The following is a 13,372-nucleotide window of genomic DNA, read 5'->3' on the forward strand; positions in this document are numbered from 1 at the left end:
AAAAAAAAAAAAGATGTAAATGAATTATCATTTGGATTATATTTATGAAATGGGGTTTTATAACCTGGTGCAGGGGCCTATAAGACCATTCATCTTCCCAGTGAAATAATGCGATGCCAGCAGTAACGGAATGAAGCAAAAGCAAAACGTTGACGAAATTATAAGTAAATTCAAGGAGTTCTCCACTTGTCTCCATGAATAAAATAGTATCTGTAGATTCGTATTTAGATGAATTAGATAAGATTTTCGATATAGAAAATATTATCAAGATAATCCTTTGTGGCGTACTCTTATATGTATACATACATACATACACACACACACATTATATATATATATATATATATATATATATATATATATATATATATATATATATATATATGTATGTGTGTGTGTGTATATATATAAATATATGTGTGTGTGTGTTTGTGTGTGTTAAGAAAATTCTTTGTGAAATGAATAACCCCATGAGAGCCGAGACTATTCTCACCTACCACGAATAAATAATATTCATAAGCCGTTTAGACAAAATCGCTACAGTGTAAATGCAAGATATGATTTTAATGGAATTTTTATTCAGGTAAAATCTTCAAAACTTTAGAATCTCTTATTCTGATATTCCTCGTCGTAATCAACTTCTCCTACGCCTATTGACGCAAAGGACCTCGTTTAGATTTCGCCAGTCGTCTCTATCTTGAGCTTTTAATTCAACACTTCTCCATTCATTACCTCCTACTTCACAATTCATAGTCTTCAGCCATGTATGCCTGGGTTTTCCAACTCTTCTAGTGCTTTGTCGAGCCCAGCTAAAAGTTCGGTGAACTAATCTATCTTGGGGATTGCAAAGAGCATGATCAAAACCATCTCCATCTACCCCTCATCATGATCCCCATTCACATATGGCACTAGAGTAATCTTACAGCTTAATTTCTAATCCTTTCTTAGCCATTTAACTCCCAAGATCCTTCCGAGTGCTTTGTTCTCAAATCTACTAAATCTATTGGAGATGGTTTCATTGTCATACCATTACTCGTGTCTGTATAGTAACACTGATCTTACTAAACTGATATATAGTCTGGTTTTTAAGTGTAATTTCAGGCGATTTGATTTCCAAATTTTACTTCGCCTAGCCATCGTCTGATTTGCTTTTTTCAATCTTTCACCAACCTCTAATTATAAAGACCCTGTATTGAAGATCATAGTTGCTAGATACTTAAAATGATTTTTCCTAATTAATTCTTTCTCCTTCCAATGATACTTCATCGTCCATTGCATACTACGTTCTCCCCATCTCTTTGTTTATTTATTTTGACCCTAACCTCGTGTAACATTTCATACATCCTGGTAAGAAAGCATTGTAAATCCTGTGTAGTTCTGCTGATAAGGACAGCATCCTCAGCATACTCCAGGTCTGCTAATTTCGTAATATCAATCCAGACCAATCCTTCACTGTCCATGAGGAGGATAAACATAGTTGAAAACACATTAACTTGGAGTACTCCATAGTTCATTGGAAATTCATTTGATAGAACTCCATTACCATTAACTTTGCACTTGCTATGCTCATGAACAGATTTAATCAAGTTCACATATGTAAGAGGAATTCCATAATCACGCAGGACTCTCCATAAAATTGCCAGGTGCACGTTATCAAAGGATTTTTCAGTCCACAACTGCCATCTAAAGTGGATTTCTATATACTACGCATTGCTGTATATGTCTCAAATGAAAATTTGGTCAGTACTTCAACCTTTTCGAAATCCTGCTTGTTCATCTCTCGGCTTTTCATAAATCTTTCTCCTCGGTCTCTTTAGAATATGCAAACACTATATTTTCATAACTGACGTAAGTGGGAGGCCTCTGTAATTATTGTAATCAGTCAGGTCTGACTCTTTTTGTAATGTTCACCAAGACTCCTATATTAAGATTTTTTCTTTTTGGGATCTGGTTCCACTGTTCCATTCGGGATTTAAGGTGCCGTTAAACTCTGGAAGAAAATGTACGTTTATATTCAGTATATCCTAAAAAGTTTAAATCAGAGAATAGTTTACGAAGAAAAAAAAAATATCAACAGTACATTAAACTATGAGCAGAAAGCCTGTCTCAACTTTGACGACTACTGTCTTTCTTTCATTGTTCCCAATGCTCCACTGTAATAAGTAGCAGTAGTAACACATTGTGGACCAAGGCATTGGTGTGGACAGCACAACTAAAGGCCCATCCGGACCACGGTCCAGAAACAACAAATACAACTCGCAGATTAGGGTGTCAATCATAATACTGTGACGTCACGTAGCCTGGTCTCGCACACTTAACCAAAACAAAACTCTAGTTGGCTACCCATAGAATTATTGTACACAACTTGCTGTGTTACCATATATCTTTTTATTTTTTCATTAATTCCATCAGCGATAATGCCAAGTAACTAGTATTTTGGTGTTGTAATACACAAACTAAAAGGTCAAATGTAATCTACCATAGTTTTTCAAAAGCAAAGCAATACATATACAAGTTCATGCATGTTGTCGTGCAGACAAAGCTCACACACTAACTGTGTGTGTTGTTCATATGGTGGCGAGCTGGTTTAGTCCAGGACGTACAGACAATCAAATGTATGACCTAGTACGTTTAACAAGATTTGTAATAAAACCTTGAAATTTACTTTTTGGCAGATTACATAATTGTTGACTCTCCTGATAAATACAGCAATGAAAATAAATACTAACTAAACTTTGTTTCGGCGGTTTTATGCACAGATAAGTTCACTTAAGCAAAACAAGAAATTTTTGGAAAACCGTACTTTTAGAATTAATTGCTCCTGGGAAAATGTCGATTTGGAACAGTTTAGACAGACATTATCAAAAGTAAACTATGGACATTTGAAGCATTTTGAAAAGTCTTGCCAAATGCATTGACGACCTTTAAATCTGTATAGGTAAAAATTTAAAATTTACTGTAAATGAAAAACAACAATATTAAGTAATTCTAATAATTCCTTCGATTTTTCTATCGAGCCAAACTTCAATTTTCGGGAGAAGATACACAACCCAATAAGTACTAGAGATTTATGAAAAACGTGACATTTTCCGTATGGGTTTCTGTTAGTGTATATAAGTTTGGCAATTATTTCCTTTAGGGTATAAGAGCTTTTCTGCGCTAGTATTACGTAAATTGCTAAACTTTCGATGTTAGCGTCTTGCATGCTCCTGAACAGAGTTCACTTTAAATGATTAAAAAGGTACACCCATTCAATTGTGTTAGCAAGATCTTCCTTTAAGTTTACGAACACATCTAATGTGCTATTGCCATTTCGTATTACGAAGGCAAGGAAGTTGCCGATAAAGTATAATTCTGCGAGTTACGGCCACTAATCAACAGCGTTAAGCAGACACTGCTGTCAAACAGTTTAGACTGCAGAAAGTGGGAACAACACTTTTAAGATAGCGTAGTTAGGGGCCTGCAAGGAATATTTGGTAATGCCTACACAACTAATTTTCTATGCTCTAAAATCTCTTGCCAAACCCTTTCCAAGCTTAATCCTTCATTGTTCCGTAAAATTAGAGAACTAACAATGTTTTGTAGGAGTCAATTTCTTACTGCCCACGCCTGTACATTGATCTTATGTTGCTTTGCAACAGTAACTTTTTCACAAGAAATTTTACGTAAAGTTTCAAACACTTTAAACCATAATTCATGAGACTTAGTTTATCGTCACTACCTGGCTATTTGCTATTCTGGGGCTAAAGAGCTACCCAAGACAGGTTTTTGGTGCCTACAATCTCAATACTCTTGTTTATAGGAATTAAGTACTTATAGGTCTACCTGCAGAATCATCAGCAGTCATTGCTCGACCCTACCTGATCTACCCTGGCTGTTGAGGCCCTTCCACACTAGGGGCAAATACAGGAGAGCTAATTTGCCCGTAATTTTCTCTTTGAAACAGTTTCTAGATAAAACTGTACAAGCCAGGCAGTAGGTACATGCAGGCAGAATGTATGATTTGGGCCAGACGCCAGGCAGGTATCAAGAGTAAAGCTCAAGAATCTACAGGCAACGTACTCAGGCGCCGATCCAGTGACTCAACAATGGGCATGGGTATTTTGTTGGATTGCCAGTTATTTCCTCATCTGAGAGGTCATCTAAACTTCTGATAGTCAATCTTACAACAGAATTGCTAAGCTCTTCCGCCATGCATTTGCCCCTCTTATGAAAGGGCCCTTGAAGAGCTTTGGCCTCAACCTCATGACATGTCTTCCTCTGCATTTCAGAGACAAAACCAGCCAACTACAAAACTGATATAAGCTATATTCCATTTAGTAGTTATATTAATATGGTACTCAACTCAGTTGCCGTCTAGCCCATCAATTAATTCCTTATCCTTCAACCTCCAGGTAATACAAAAATAAAATTTTCCCAAAACGTTCATAACTAACTTTTCAAATTCTGCAGAGCTCATTGGGTATAAATAGCTTTAGGGTAACTGCAGTGCTTTAAATTTCAACATCTTTACTGTTTTTCAGCCTTTAGTAAATTTATTAATGAGATTTTTTTCAGCAACTCTTTACTAGCTTTATTGGAAAATTTTTGAAGTAAGGCTGTATCAATGTTCACATTCAGAAATTTAATTTTGGGCAACAAAGTTACTTAGCCCTCTATCTTCAACACTTATAGCAAGTTGTCAATACCTCAAACCATAAGGAATTAATATCTTCCTGGGAAAGGATAATTTACAGAAAAACTATAGCTATGTTAAAATTCTTAATTGAAATTTGCACTAATGCAATAAAACTTTTGGCTGGGAAATTTATTTTCTTTACGCTTTGACTACATAACCAGGTGTAAATCTATTTTAAGGTCACAATAGAAATGTACAAAGAGTTTAAATTTTAATATCCGGAAAAATGTTTGAAAATAAGGGTACAGACATTTATATGGTCACTAAGACCAATGTACAATATTTAAAGCAGTTTTATAAAATAAACTTTTCTACTTCGGCAGAGCTTTGCTTAAAAAAAGCAATTTAAATCCCACTTTCAAGCAAATTCTGAGACATTAATATTTTTGATTATCTTCATTGACTACTGAAAAGCAAAGTTTCACGCCCACTTCAGAACAGACTTGAGATGCCAATTCAATTCCTAGGACAATCGAATTGTAGAGTTCCAGGTACATTCCATTACTCCAACGGCCAAGACTTTCACCTTCAGGAACATTCCAGGACTACTGGTTACGATGCCTTCTCTCAGGTCCACTTGAGAACTACTATTCTCGTAATGCCAGCTTCATGGCCTTTCCAGGACCGATTGAAATTTATAGTTTCAGGTACACTCCATTACTGCGAATATCAAGATCAGTCTTTCGTTCCCGGTCTGCCACAATAGAGGTGATCACTCATTTCAGATCAGCAAAGATTGAGATGCTAACTTCCAGGATTGCAGCGATCTGAATTAACTCCCACAGGTGGACGAACTGCAATTAGATTATTTTCTGAGACTAGAATGTTCAACATTTGGGCAGAACAGCTTATATTACTTTAAGCTTTGATTACTAAAAGCAAGAATTTAGAATGTTTTGCTTTTAGGCACATTTTTTAGGGACAAAACTTGCTAGTTTCCTCATTGAATTTATAGAAGAGACTTTTTAGGCAAATTTGAAGTTTTGAAATATATCCTTAGGTAAAGAACAGATCAGGTTTTTAATTGAACAATCTAATGCACTGGTGATATTTACAGATTTTGGGACCAAGTTATGTGAACAAAATCAAAGTAAAGTTATTTCAAAGCTAAAAGTTTAGACATTGCAGGAATAGTGCCTGATAGCATGGCGGATATACTATTCAAATAAGCTAACAGATTAAGGAATGAAAATCTGTAAGAAAGCCGAACCAATATTTTAGTTTACACTAAAGGTGTACCGATTTTATCAAATACGGAATGGTCAGTGAATTTTAAAACTTCAGTAAGCCATCTATGCATGACTTTACAGTAATGGTAAGATGTTTAAATTAAGACTAAACAATTTAGAATTTTATAAAATTAGCCCATGAATCTTCAAAATAACTATACTGCCCATATATAGTATGCAGACTAACGTGGCATTGTCAGTTATATTTGATTCAAATTCATTAGTTGCAAAAATATTACCCTAAACGGAAAAAAAACAGCTCAAAATGTACTATGTGCCTAAAACTATCGAATTTAGTACAGCTACCACCTTATTAAAAACTAGTATCTTTCATGATAAATAATCTGATCATAAAGACTGGACAGCCAAGCTATTAGAATATAAAGCTAATTCCTGTTTTATATAAAAATTAAACTTTCTAAATGCTGAAGGCCCTAGTATCCATAGCACCCTAAGCATCCCTAACGGCCTAAGCATCCCTAACAGCCTAATCCTAAAATCCCTAACGCCCTAATCCTAAAATACCTAACGCCCTAATCCTAAAATCCCTAACGCCCTAATCCTAAAATCCCTAACGCCCTAATCCTAAAATCCCTAACGCCCTAACGCCCTAAGCATCCCAGGTCTAAACCCGGGACGCGGAGAAAAACCCAAAGGACCTGCATAGAAAGACCCGAAGGCTCGCTATGACAGGTCCAATGGGGTGCCCCCACCCCCTCAGGGACCCGGCCCTGAAAGGGTGGGGGAAAAGTAGAAGTAAACTACTGCTAATCCCAGCCTACGATACTACACAGATGCAACTATAATATAGTAAGCCATACACCACTAAAAACTTTGTCTAAATGAAACCAGTCCGCAAGAAAAACCACACTAGAATTAGTCTACAAGATACCAATACCAAATTAAGAGCTCTACAAGAGCCATAAATCACACTGAATAACTCAAAACATGCACAATGCTAATTAGATTAGAAACCTACAAGAACATTCACCATACTATCAAATTAGATATCTACAAGACGACCCGACACCACACCATCAAATTAGAAACCTACAAGAACACCATACACCACTCAAATGAGAAAACTGCGAAAGCACACTCCACTAATGGGAACCTTACAAGAATATACACTGCTAAACTAGAAACTATCGAACACCATAAACACCACTATCAAATTAAAAGTTTCAAACACTACCAAACTACACTAAACGAAAAGCCTATAATACTTAGCACATCAAATGAGAAGCCTACGAGAAGCCTACAAAAACCCTACACTACAAATTAATCTACGAAAAATATATACCACACCATCAATTGAGACCCCTACAAGAACCCCATAAATCACTTCAAATTCTAGACAAACAAGACTACTACATTACCAAATTAAAATCCTCGAGAAAGCCCTACACCACACTAGAATCTTACGAGAACACCATACATCACTACAAAATGATAAAATCTACCTCTAAATTAAACTACAAGAAACGCCATGCACAAAATACATGAAAACCAAACCACTAAAATACATACAGAAGTCATACGCCACACTATCAAATTAACTTACAAGAGGCAGACTATATTGCCAAATTTAAGACAACCATATAACACTGGCAAATGAGATAGTTTTTTCAGGATTGTCGACTTTGAATTAAAAATTGTGCATGGCTATCGACCTAAGTCAATATGCGCACTCCCAGTTAAAAAAACCCAAGTCAATATGCACACTCCCAGTTAAAAAAACCCAAGTCAATATGCACACTCCCAGTTAAAAAAAACCCAAGTCAATATGCACACTCCCAGTTAAAAAAAACCCAAGTCAATATGCACACTCCCAGTTAAAAAAAACCCAAGTCAATATGCACACTCCCAGTTAAAAAAAACCCAAGTCAATATGCACACTCCCAGTTAAAAAAAACCCAAGTCAATATGCACACTCCCAGTTAAAAAAAACCCAAGTCAATATGCACACTCCCAGTTAAAAAAAACCCAAGTCAATATGCACACTCCCAGTTAAAAAAAACCCAAGTCAATATGCACACTCCCAGTTAAAAAAAACCCAAGTCAATATGCACACTCCCAGTTAAAAAAAACCCAAGTCAATATGCACACTCCCAGTTAAAAAAAACCCAAGTCAATATGCACACTCCCAGTTAAAAAAAACCCAAGTCAATATGCACACCCCCAGTTAAAAAAAACCCAAGTCAATATGCACACTCCCAGTTAAAAAAAACCCAAGTCAATATGCACACTCCCAGTTAAAAAAAACCCAAGTCAATATGCACACTCCCAGTTAAAAAAAACCCAAGTCAATATGCACACTCCCAGTTAAAAAAAACCCAAGTCAATATGCACACTCCCAGTTAAAAAAAACCCAAGTCAATATGCACACTCCCAGTTAAAAAAAACCCAAGTCAATATGCACACTCCCAGTTAAAAAAAACCCAAGTCAATATGCACACTCCCAGTTAAAAAAAACCCAAGTCAATATGCACACTCCCAGTTAGAAAAAATCCAAGTCAATATGCACACTCCCAGTTAGAAAAAACCCAAGTCAATATGCACACTCCCAGTTAGAAAAAACCCAAGTCAATATGCACACTCCCAGTTAGAAAAAACCCAAGTCAATATGCACACTCCCAGTTAGAAAAAACCCAAGTCAATATGCACACTCCCAGTTAGAAAAAATTCAAGTCAATATGCACACTCCCAGTTAGAAAAAACCCAAGTCAATATGCACACTCCCAGTTAGAAAAAACCCAAGTCAATATGCACACTCCCAGTTAGAAAAAACCCAAGTCAATATGCACACTCCCAGTTAAAAACAACCCAAGTCAATATGCACACTCCCAGTTAAAAACAACCCAAGTCAATATGCACACTCCCAGTTAAAAACAACCCAAGTCAATATGCACACTCCCAGTTAAAAACAACCCAAGTCAATATGCACACTCCCAGTTAAAAACAACCCAAGTCAATATGCACACTCCCAGTTAAAAACAACCCAAGTCAATATGCACACTCCCAGTTAAAAACAACCCAAGTCAATATGCACACTCCCAGTTAAAAACAACCCAAGTCAATATGCACACTCCCAGTTAAAAACAACCCAAGTCAATATGCACACTCCCAGTTAAAAACAACCCAAGTCAATATGCACACTCCCAGTTAAAAACAACCCAAGTCAATATGCACACTCCCAGTTAAAAACAACCCAAGTCAATATGCACACTCCCAGTTAAAAAAAACCCAAGTCAATATGCACACTCCCAGTTAAAAAAAACCCAAGTCTATATGCACACTCCCAGTTAAAAAAACCCAAGTCTATATGCACACTCCCAGTTAAAAAAAACCCAAGTCTATATGCACACTCCCAGTTAAAAAAAACCCAAGTCTATATGCACACTCCCAGTTAAAAAAAACCCAAGTCTATATGCACACTCCCAGTTAAAAAAAACCCAAGTCTATATGCACACTCCCAGTTAAAAAAAACCCAAGTCTATATGCACACTCCCAGTTAAAAAAACCCAAGTCAATATGCACACTTCCAGTTAAAAAAAAACCCAAGTCAATATGCACACTCCCAGTTAAAAAAAAAAGTCTATATGCACACTCCCAGTTAAAAAAAAAAAAGTCTATATGCACACTCCCCGTTAAAAAAAAAAAAAGTCTATACGCACACTCCGTTAAAAAAAAAGTCTATACGCACACTCCCTGAAATAAACCCTAAGTCCACACTCCCTGAAATAAACCCTAAGTCCACACTCCCTGAAATAAACCCTAAGTCGACACTCCCTGAAATAAACCCTAAGTCCACACTCCCTGAAATAAACCCTAAGTCCACACTCCCTGAAATAAACCCTAAGTCCACACTCCCTGAAATAAACCCTAAGTCCACACTCAAACATTTTAAAGCGATGCTAAAAATTCAAAACCAATGAACATTACTTGCCTCAAAATGGAGTAGATCCGTAACACGCTCCTCACCGAAAATATTTCATTCAAAACACTGAACTGGTACCTGAAAAATAGATTAATGTTAATGTACTACCCCACCAGTAAATTTACAAGTTCTGCATTTCTACATTAAAGTTTAAAAATTTAGCCTTTTAAAATTAAATACAGCGAATTTCACAATAGGAAGAACCTATACATTGACTTGAGGATATATATTTTAATTGTTATGACGGACTGACGTACATTTATCAAATTTTGAACTGCTAATGTCCCCTACCGCAATAGAGAACAGTTAAAAGTGTTAGAAGTATAGAAAATTATGTATAAATACACAGTTACCATAACATACTTAAAACGTTGCTTTAGCGCCAATCCTGGTAGACCAAACCTAGTTCCCCAAGTCGCTGATCAAAAAACACCATAAAACAAAAACGAAATTTTAACTACTTACATTACCTAACCGGCGATATCATGAACGTCAGCACGCGAATATTACCAAAACAACCACTCGACGGAAATCACAACACACTAATGTAGTCTTCACAAAATCGACGAGAACTGAAACAACTTTTTTAATATGCTCCGAAGTAAACATTGGATTTGCATCGTTGTCTCCCGTAAAGGACGGCGTAGTCAGGAAACAACACTTCTCAGTTTTATCCGTTTTCTATCTCCCAAGGACTCAGGAATACTTCGTAAGTTTGATCCTCTTAACAAAACAAGAAATGTAATAAACTTTTGCATTTATATAATACCTCCTATTACTGTCTACCCAAAATGAAATAAGATTAAGTATATTTAGTTTATTCCTCACAAAATCTAAAGAGAAAACTTTCGATGGAACGTTTATTAAGTTAAAAATAAGCTATACATTTTTGGTAAATCGTTCCTAGTAGAATGCAGTCATTACATCAGAAAGATCTAAATCATTGTAATGGAAGTCTCGTTCATATATACGTGAATGCAAATGTGGTTAGAACATTTGTTCTCTAGTTTATATCAAAAGTAAACTCACACGAAACTGCACATTGGCAATTTTAAAAGTTCCCTTGACAGCGTTGGTAACCAGAGATATTTTAGCTCGCATCAGATAAAATTAGATTAATAGATTTTTTTGCAATTGACTGCTAGATATCGTAATTGCTGTGACACATTGCGATAAGGTCAATTACAAATTCATTTCATATTGCGTCATTATTCTAGTATTAATTTTACCTAAAGTCGTTGAAAGACAATTGAACAAAAAAGATAGAACAACAGAATTGTAATTTACCAAAGTAAATGACGTCACGAAGAAAAATAACATTATATGTATTGGAAAAATAAAGCCTTTTTGTATGGTAGCGAGGTTGTGCTGTTTAAAAAAGATACAGGTTCTGTTTCATACTTGTTTTTTTGTAGAGTATTTGCGACTTTAATGCAGACTGTGTTTTAGACTATTGCTGAATGTTTTTAACCATGTTCTAGACTTTGACAGGTTCTGTTTCAGTCTTACTTACATAATGATTTACAGACTGTTGCAAACTCTGTTATTGACAAGTTGTAAGCTCTGTTAGAGACCTTATTGATAACTTATTTTCAGACTTTGTTTTTTATTTTTTAGCAGGGTGTTTTTGGACTTCCTTTATGACTCAGTTCAAGACTTTGTCACCGGCTCTTTTTCAGAATTTGCTGCAGCTAAAGTTCAACACTTCATTGCTGACTCTGTTACAGACTTTTTTTAGCGACTCTTGTTCATCCTTTTTGTTGATACCGTTTGAAAGTTAATTACAGACTGTTTCAGACTTTCCTGTGGTTTATATGTAAGACTTTATTGCAAACCTAGGTTCAGCTATGATACGAAACTATTTCAGACGTTGTTTCAGACTATTCCTGAATTAGCAGCAGTATCTGCTTCTGTTGTGTTATCTATTTCAAGCTTTATTACAGACCATTTCATATTACGTTGCAGATGGAATTTCAGACTTGAATTGGTATTTGTAATCCATAAAACTCTTAATTACAAATGGAAAATCAAGGTGCAAGATTCAAATGAATTTTAAACATCCTCGAAATTAACTTTGTGATTAAAATAATCTAGAAAAGAAAAAATTTACACCCATTGCTTAAAATAAAGAGAAAACAACTTCAAGTGCTCTGGAAGCCTCCCCCCCCCAAAAAAATATCACAATATAACAATGGAACTTAAACCCCACGAGATATTAGTTTACACAACTTTTAACTGTGTTTCAAAAGGCACTAAAAGAGTAAAGTATGAGAGAATGAATGAAGAAGTATTGATTTAAAAGCTCAAGAAAGAAACAAATGGCCAAATCAAATCGAGGCCCTTTGCGTCATTAGGTGTAGGATAAGATGATTATGATGATGAATATTCATACACTGACCATGCCCATTGTAACGTAACATGCCTTTAATATGTAGAATGAGTGCTTAATCGTAATACAATGCAGACGACATATTTTCTTCTTACGCCAGATGATGCAAACCTCACTTGCATTGACAACAAGATAAATCTTAATGATTTGATGGCTGTGGAGAAATACAATACAAGTTCCTTCGTAATAAAAGGCTTTTAATGCCATGGAAAAGTAGTTGAATATAAAACAAAATTAAATAGTCTTTGGACAGAAGGTCATATAGTTTTTTATGGAGGGGTTCCTATTATTATTATTATTATTATTATTATTATTATTATTATTATTATACTTGCTAAGCTACAACCCTAGTCGGTAAAGCAGGATGCTATAAGCCCAGGGCCTCCAACAGGGAAAATAGCTCAATAAGGAAACGAAAAAAGGAAAAATAAAATATTTTAAGAAGAGTAACAACATTAAAATAAATATCTCATTTATAAACTGTAAGTATAAACTTAATTGGGGGGATGAAGATATTGAAATTGCAATATTTTGGCAGTTGATTGCATTTATTATTTCAACCAGACATTTTCAACTATGCGGAGGAAATTCTAAGCAATTTGAAAATAAAGACAAACATTGAAGAATATTATAATTCTTTCATAAATAAGTGTCTATGATGAAATTAGAATTCATAAAGGTTTGCGTTTGCGTTTGAAGATGCTTCAACTTTTGCAATTACTTCACAAGTCAGTCATGTACTTCTTTATCATCTTTAAAAGCAATTATCTAGATTAATGGATTCACGCTCTGTTTACCACGTAATCTATTAAAAGGAAATAAAGATTATTATTTTTTTACTACCTGAATAATACTACTTTCATTATTACATTTCTAATAATGATGTTAATTACTTATTTGCCTTTTCATAAAAAAGTACAGTTCTGTATATCAGTTTTCATAAGAAATGTGAGTTTATTACTTATCGCTAAGCGAGACATTCACATAAACGCAACAATTAATAAGGAAAAGTTATGAGAGAAGCTATTAGGAAACCATTTTATAACCACTCGTTCTAATTTCTTCTCAAATTTCAATTATTTCCCCGCTTCCAACTGTTTTTCCCCGAGTTAATGAAACACCTTTCCACATCAAAG

At 35.2% G+C, this 13,372-nt stretch overlaps 1 long non-coding RNA gene across 1 annotated transcript; it reads right to left on the reverse strand.

The window, feature by feature from the left end:
* Positions 1–5,343: 5,343 nt before the first annotated feature.
* On the reverse strand, positions 5,344–10,449 carry LOC137631476 (uncharacterized). Its single transcript, XR_011041890.1, has 3 exons — positions 10,313–10,449; positions 9,857–9,925; positions 5,344–5,472 (listed from the first exon to the last, which is right to left on the reverse strand). It is a non-coding gene; the product is annotated as an uncharacterized lncRNA (long non-coding RNA).
* Positions 10,450–13,372: the final 2,923 nt, after the last annotated feature.

The sequence above is a fragment of the Palaemon carinicauda genome, chromosome 39 (assembly GCF_036898095.1).
Source record: "Palaemon carinicauda isolate YSFRI2023 chromosome 39, ASM3689809v2, whole genome shotgun sequence".
NCBI lineage: Eukaryota > Metazoa > Arthropoda > Malacostraca > Decapoda > Palaemonidae > Palaemon > Palaemon carinicauda.